Below are 7,581 nucleotides of genomic sequence, written 5' to 3'. Positions count from 1 at the left end.
AGTCCTTATCCATGTAAATTATATTAATAAATTCTCGAAAACTATGTCGCCTCATACAAATCGTGTTTTATATTAAAAGTACATGTGATCATTTTTTATAATCTGCAACTTTTATTATTTTAATTTTCATTGTCATGATTCATTTGGCCATTGAGACGTCTACTAGTTAATTTGGTTGATCAAAGAATAAATACGGGGTTACTCATTATTCATTAATTAATTTCAAGATCTGAGATTCTGAATAGATCTCCTATAGTTTCACTACGACATGATACGATTGCGGAGTAAACATATAGTTTAACAATTTAACATCGAACGGTACACCTTTAGAAACAAAAAAAATAAATTAGATAAAAGTGAACATTTATAATTTTTTTAATAAACATAAAAATTAATGTTTATTAGATCATACTCCATCCGTTCTATGTTAATAGAGTTATACTGACTCCGTCCGCCAATAGAACCCTATTACCATTTATAGTAAAAGTGAACTGGAACTTCTATTCGTGAACGGAGGGAGTATCTTTTTTGCATGAAAATTAAGAAATAGATATTTAATATGTGAAGTGGGAAGAAAAAAATTAAGAGAAAAGATAAAGTAAGTGAAATGAAGAGAGAATAGAGTAAATGAGATCAAAAAGTATGAGAGAGTGTGTGTATTGCTTTTTTACCAAAGATTTAAATGACTTTATTATGTTGGAACATCCCCAAAAAATATGATTATATTAATATGGAACGGATAGAGTATATCATAATGGACGTTTTAATATCACGGAACTTTCAAAAAGTTGGGTTTTTCCCACGAACTGTAAATTTGACAAATAATATCACGAACTTTACTATCTGTGTGTTATTTCCCACCCGTTAGGTGAGCTGGAAAAATAAAGCGTAGGTGGATTGCCGGAGGTTATCGGGAAGGTGACGTGGAATTTTCCGGAATTTAGACAAAACAGTGTCATTTTACTTGGTAAAGTTTGCACTCTTATATTCACAAAACGACATCGTTTCTTGGTGTTCTTACGATTACCCAGATTTGTTTCTGAACGATTTTGAGTTCTTCTTTCAAAAATGATTTTCAGTTCTTTTTTCAATCTCATAATCGATTCCATACTTCAATTGAAGTTCTCGATCGGTTGTGGATAGAAGTTCATCCTTCAGTTTACGATTTAGGGTTTGCAATTTGGTTGGGGATTTGGTTAGGAATAGGGTTCACGATTAGGTTGTGATTTAGGGATCAATTGGCTGTAGATAAGTAGAATTGTGACTTTGAGATCAGAGGAAGAATCAAATGAAAAACTGTTGTTTTATTACTATTGAAGGTCAACAATGTCGTCTTTTTTTATTACGTAGGAGGCTCTATGATTTAGGATTAGGTTTATTAACATTATTTTAGTTTAGGATTGAAAACGTTTTGTGAAAAATTTGCCAAATAGTTGACGATTCATTGAGTTGATGGCCAAATATATAATACCCGCTTCTTTTATTAACCATTTCCTTTATGATTAAATGTCGAACTAGAGAAATATCGTTCTTTTGTTTCGTTGAAATAAATGGAACTCGTTACCCCTTTGTTGATACTTGATGATGTTAGTTCGCAAAACAAAAGCTAAAGAGATAATTGAAACAAAACTAAAACAAAACGTATGTATGAAATAAAATGACCATTTGAAAAAGAACGTGAAGATGTCCTTCCCGAACTAAAGTGTTCGCTTACATCTCAAATAATGCATTAACTTACATGATCATATTACGTATGAATTATGAATGAAAAGAAAAGAATATGGGATACTATCCTATTACAAAATACCCATGAATGGGCCAAAAGAGCTTAAGAAACTAAAGTCTTATTTTTGCTTGCACTTTGGGCCTCTTTCTCCCAAGCCCAAATCACGGCTCGTTTCGAATAGCCCGTCGAGCCCGGGGCAACAAGCCCATGTCTCGGACAGCAACGTGGCAGCTAAGCCTTTCCTTCACCTGCAAGATAATACAAGTTTTAATGATAAAGGAACAAGAGAAATTAAAGAAGCTTTTATTAGAAGAAAAGAGACAATCCCTCTTTAGCTATAGAGGACCAAGGACTTACCCAAGAAGGCAGGTCAATGCCTGCAATACCCACTCCTCAAAACAACACCTACAGACTACTATGCCCTACAATATCACCCCTGCAATAAGCAAACAAGTGATTTAATGAAGGGAGTACTTGTGCTTCAAGAAAGAGACGAATGCGTTGATTAAAAGCTTAGTGAAGATCTTAAAAAGGAGGATTCACCTGCAACATGAAAACAAAGAGTTTGGGAGCTCCATTTAATTATCCTAAGTACACTACAGTCTGCCTATAAGAAATCCCCATACCACCTTCAAATCCCCTCCCACATACTTCGAGAGAGAGCTTGGAGTAGAGTTCTGCAGAGTTCTTGCAGGAATTTCCTACTCTCCGTAGGTAACACCATTGCCCTCTTTTCACAAGTTTTTCTTGCTAAAACTCAAGCTCACCCCTCTTCCTTACATTGCATCTAGGAATATCAGGGTAGGTGAGTGTTCTTGGAGGATTTTAGAACTGAAAATCAAGGCAGTTCCTACCTTCCAGTAGGTAACCCACACAACTCTCCTTATAACTCCCTTTTCATCCATGTAGAACATCACTACACCATCATGCATAAGCACAAGAATCACTTAGCAAACCTACAATACTAAATCAGTAGAAAGCCAAGCACAAGAAAGTTTAGAGCTTTACTACATAATGAAACAAGAGAAACTGTTGGGGTTTGGTGCCCCTTGCACAGCGGAAGACTTGTACAAAACAAATAATTGCATGCTACAAAGCAAATAATTCATGTTTAGAAAATATAAATCCTAAAACATGATTTCTACGGTTTAGGGTTACCGATTTTGATTCTCCAAAGAATCGTCGATTGCTCGCGCCTTCTCCACGTGATGATCTTCAATACTAGACCACAGATCTTCTAACTGGTTCCCGAACTGTATCTCGATATCAGGGTAGGCTGATCTTATCAAAATACTAGGACTCGAATAAAGAAGACAGAAAAAATCTCACGGAGGAGAGCTGAGAGAATTTTCGAGCTCCTCTCAAATTAGAGGGGAGCGAAAATTTCTACTACTGATTAATTAATTCTGTCTTTCCTTTATTCTCCTATTTATATTAAGTTCATATTGGGCCCAGTCGGGGATCTATGGAAGGTTTTGGATATGGGCTCCCCCAATTAGCTTTTTACTAATTAAATTGAACCCACAATTTAATACAAGTTTATATGGAATATTATGAGCAGCCACTACAGAAGTAATATTGCACTCCCCATCCAAATCCGAAATTACAAGTAATCCGGATTTTCATTATTTATATTATTTATTTCTCGCGCTTAAGATATAAATGTCCATTAATTAATTAATGTCTGCTATGGACTTAATTAATTAACATCTTATTAATTCCAAGAGTGGACTTAGCAAGAAACATTTATTTATTATTCATAGAGCGATAAAACTCCAACTGGCCAGTTTTCTGAATAATAAAACCTTGATCGAGCTCCTCTTGAGGACATTATCAAACGAGACTCACCTCGCACACGTTTCAACATAATAGCAATCCTAGCACCGCTAGAAATTAATCACCACTACCCAATATATCAGGATTATTGGGTTGCGAAAAACCCGCACCATTTGATAAGTCAAAGTAGTGCATAATCAATACCGTATGCTCAATGCTAACATATGTAGATTAAGAAATAGTATTTTATCAAGACCTAGTCTTTCAGTAGAGAGCACAAAGACACGTCTTGCTGTTAGATTCGTTCAGTGCTATACCACACCAATGTCATCTTATTTCAGTAAGGCTTAGAAATATGCGGACTGACATTGCAACCTTTCACGATAGGTAGCCAAAGCCTATCTAGGTTGTGAAATTCTTCTTTTTCTTCTGCAAAGCATTGCATAGATCTGACCGTGTTACCTTAAAGTGGACGACGCCCACAACCAGTCTACTAAGCAAAAGACTTAGACTTTGTTTACTTCTTATGCATTTAAATGTTTGTAAAACATCTTATAAATGCACAAGTAAACACAATGTAATAATAATAGTGATTCTATTCGTGCGAAACTGCTCGAATAATACTGAATCGGATTAAAAGTGGATTGTAGAGTTTTACGTATACAAGCAAGATTTTATTCGCGCGAAACTTGCTCGAAACATGCTTTTCAGTATGCTGCTCCTTTTTACTCGAATTCAGTAACTTGAGTAGTGCTCAACCCTCAAAACATAGAAACCATCATGTATATACAAGGTTCTTTCAAGTAATGTCAACCCCTCGCAATAAGTAAGAAATAAGTTCAAAACTGTAAGCCAAAAGTCCAGATTATTCAATCCGCCAATTTCTTCGAAGAACAACTATAATCTGCCTAACTCTAAAACTATGAAACAAGAACAAACTCTGCACTAAAGAAATCACCAAAATAGGCTATGATAGAAGGCTTAGCTTGAGAGTTGAGAGGGCGCTGACTGAACGGCGACGGAGCATTGAGAACAGCCACGCGGAAACCGTAGGGCAGCAGCGAATACCTCACCAGGCATCACACAGTTCCGTTTCACCTATCAATGACGGCGTGTGTATAACGGCTGTTGCTAGAGGTGTCGATTGGAGGCGGAAACGGGCGGCGATGCGACGGAGAACACATAACTCCTCAGTGGTTTCAACGGAGAAAAAGAGAGTTTGAAGGCGAGACGCCGGCGACGCCTTGTTGCTGATCGGAGCGGTGCGCCGACGCGGGGAAGAAGAGGAGCGATGAATTGCAATTTGGGGATTTCTTTGTGAATTAGGGATTTGGTTTTTGAAAGTGAGGAAGGCAGTAGTGACCGATGGAGATGGAAGGAGTTGTTGGGCCTTTCCCTTAATTTGATACTTGAGCCAAATATTATTAACCTTGGGTCAAATATTATTAACCTTGGGCCTTTTAATTCAATTCTGGGGCTAAGGATTTAATATAGGAAGTGGGCTGCGAATCTTTAATTCTTGGGCCGCATGAAGATTTAACTAAGTAAGAATCTGGCCCAAATTAATTGATCAATTAATTAGGAATAAGCGATGGTTCGCTAAGTAACTTCCGAGACGATAAATTAATTTCCAGATTTATCTAACTCCATGAATAATGAATATATGGAGATTAAGGTGTTTTTTTTTAGTTGAGCAAGAAATTTCTCAAACTTTTCGAATGATTAAATTTCCTGATTTAATTAATGCTCATGGATCCTAGAGCTTCCTCTAAAGAAATTTAGAAAAAGAATAAAAGGAGCACACGCTTAGGATGCATTCATGTTTAAGTCTATTTGACTTCTTAAAGTCTAATTAAGGTATTACCTAATTTTCTAAAGGGACGTCTTCGCACGTCGTTTAAGACCAAGTCAAGGATTTTCCGAAAAGACTTAAGCTATCGAGGTGGGCATTTTCTTTCAAAATGTGAACTTGCCTTTTTGCATGATTATGTGAAAATGATTCTATTTGTGTTTTGTCATGCCTTTTTGTTTTATGAAATACCTATCTGCTTGGCTATGCCAATTTATGTTTAATCGAATTCGGGTCCCAGTAGGGCTGCAAATCCTACTCGGACTAGTGTACACATATGGGGATCGTGAGCTAGCTTTTAAGTTGGCCGGTCCAGTGACCGTCGTGGAATGTGACCACATTCCCGGTTCACATACGTTTCAGATATGGTATATATGTTATGTGATTGCGCAATCAACTTTGCGAACAAAAGAAATTTTAGTGACTAGGGCCTTTTTAAGTTAAAACCCCGTGATCACTCAACTGGCTGACAAAACTTTTACGAAAATTATGTTTCGGCAGTGTGCCCACTGAGTATATCAAATACTCAGCCCTGCATGTTTCTTTTATAATGTGCAGGTTGAACATGTACGAGGAGGCGAAGGTGTTGGGAAATGATCATTAAATAAGTAGTTAGGTAGCCCAAAGTAGTATGTCTTCATACATACTATTTTGTCTCGCACTCTTCCGCTGCAGTAGAACTATGTTCTAGAAACATATGATTTTAGTCTTGATACTCTGATTCTCTTTTGACTATGTACCCATTCGCGTTTGAAACTATTACCTCGAGTTGAATTGTTGCTCTTATGTTTATTTCATGATTGATGAGATTATTTGAGTCACGAAATAGCTACGCTCACTAGTACTAGGGAGTTGTGGTTGTGACAAAATATGATAAATAAATTTTAAAAATTGCTAAGTAGATTGACAACTAGATTTAATTTGCCAACTCAACATACATGTCATTCTACTAATAGCAGGAATTTTAGGCAGTGGGAAATAACACTCAGGTAGTAAAGTTCATGATATTATTTGTCAAATTTAAAGTTCGTAGAAAAAATCCTAACTTTTTGAAAATTCTGTGATACTAGAGGCCAATATCACTATTATTAAAAGATGGAAGTCGTATAAAAAACATACACACCCTTGTTATAGAACTAATTAACAAGCTATATTAACAATATTTTAAATTTGCGGTACAATAGATCACATCAATTCTTAGGATTTTATTAGCGGTTGTAATATAGTGGTCCTATTGCAAATGGGCCGGTCTGCTTCACTTGTAACCAGCCTAAGAGTATTGGCCTGATGTAGTCAAGGCCTTAGCCCACTTCATCTAACTAACCCTACACGTGGCCTGGCTTGGTTGGGGTGTGAGAGCTGTGTCATATATATACTCCTTGGCCCTCTCTCTCTTCAGATTATTCATTCGTGTGCCTCTTCTCTTCTCTGAGTTGTTCTAGGGTTTGTTGCTTCTTCCTCTCGATTGATCTCTCTGTGCTGTTAGCTTGAGAGATTGTAGATCTCCTTTCGTGTTCCTGCGTGTGTATACACTGAGTCAGTGAGTGAGGGTAGGGATGTCAATCGGGCCAGCCCACCGGATTTCGGGCCAACCCTATTCGGGTTGCGGGTCAATCAAGTGCGGGCTAATCGGGCTATGATTTTTTCGGGTTATAAAAGTTCAACCCTAACCCTAAAAGCTCAGGTTTCGGGCTAGCCCAGTGGGCTAATTGGGTTGCTACCGATAAAATTAACGTGCGATCAATCCAATAAACAATGGCGAAAATTAGTTATATTTACAAATTGTAAAATACTTAATTATGATAAATTTGAGATATATGCTTAAACTCAAACATAAACATGATCAAATACTAATATTTGAGATTTATGCAAAATAAAACATAAACATCAAGAAATTTTAAAGCATGTTTTAGAAATTTAAATATATTTTTAGTGAATTTGAACTTTCTAATTTATATAGTATCTATTATTATGTTAATAAAATTTATATATTTAATATATAAAATTGAAAATTATTTTTTTAGTAATCTATATTATAAAATAACCAATGAAGTGTTGAATTACAGTCAAACAAATAGAACGATAGAAATTTTATCGGGTTTCCGGGCCAGCCCATCGGGTTTTCGGGTCTGGCCCTAACGGGTTGCGGGTTAATCGGGTGCGGGCTAATCGGGCTGTGATTTTATCGGGCTAGAAATTTTCAGCCCTAACCCTGTAAATTTGGCGGGCT

General features: G+C 36.6%; 1 long non-coding RNA gene across 3 annotated transcripts; it reads right to left on the bottom strand.

The window, feature by feature from the left end:
• Positions 1 to 1,644: 1,644 nt before the first annotated feature.
• Positions 1,645 to 4,869, bottom strand: LOC125224379 (uncharacterized). Of its 3 annotated transcripts, none has more exons than XR_007176862.2 (4): positions 2,885 to 4,869; positions 2,270 to 2,642; positions 2,084 to 2,162; positions 1,645 to 1,974 (listed from the first exon to the last, which is right to left on the bottom strand). It is a non-coding gene; the product is annotated as an uncharacterized LOC125224379 (long non-coding RNA). The 3 variants fall into 3 exon arrangements; XR_007176864.2 differs by having other exon boundaries at positions 2,270 to 2,513; positions 2,581 to 4,867; XR_007176861.2 differs by having other exon boundaries at positions 2,270 to 4,864.
• Positions 4,870 to 7,581: the final 2,712 nt, after the last annotated feature.

Source organism: Salvia hispanica, chromosome 1 (genome assembly GCF_029641045.1).
Source record: "Salvia hispanica isolate PSC_SH4W2 chromosome 1, Shi_PSC_v1, whole genome shotgun sequence".
Taxonomy (NCBI): Eukaryota; Viridiplantae; Streptophyta; class Magnoliopsida; order Lamiales; family Lamiaceae; genus Salvia; species Salvia hispanica.
The sequence above is the reverse complement of the archived record's forward strand: the minus strand, read 5'-3'. Positions and strand labels throughout refer to the sequence as shown.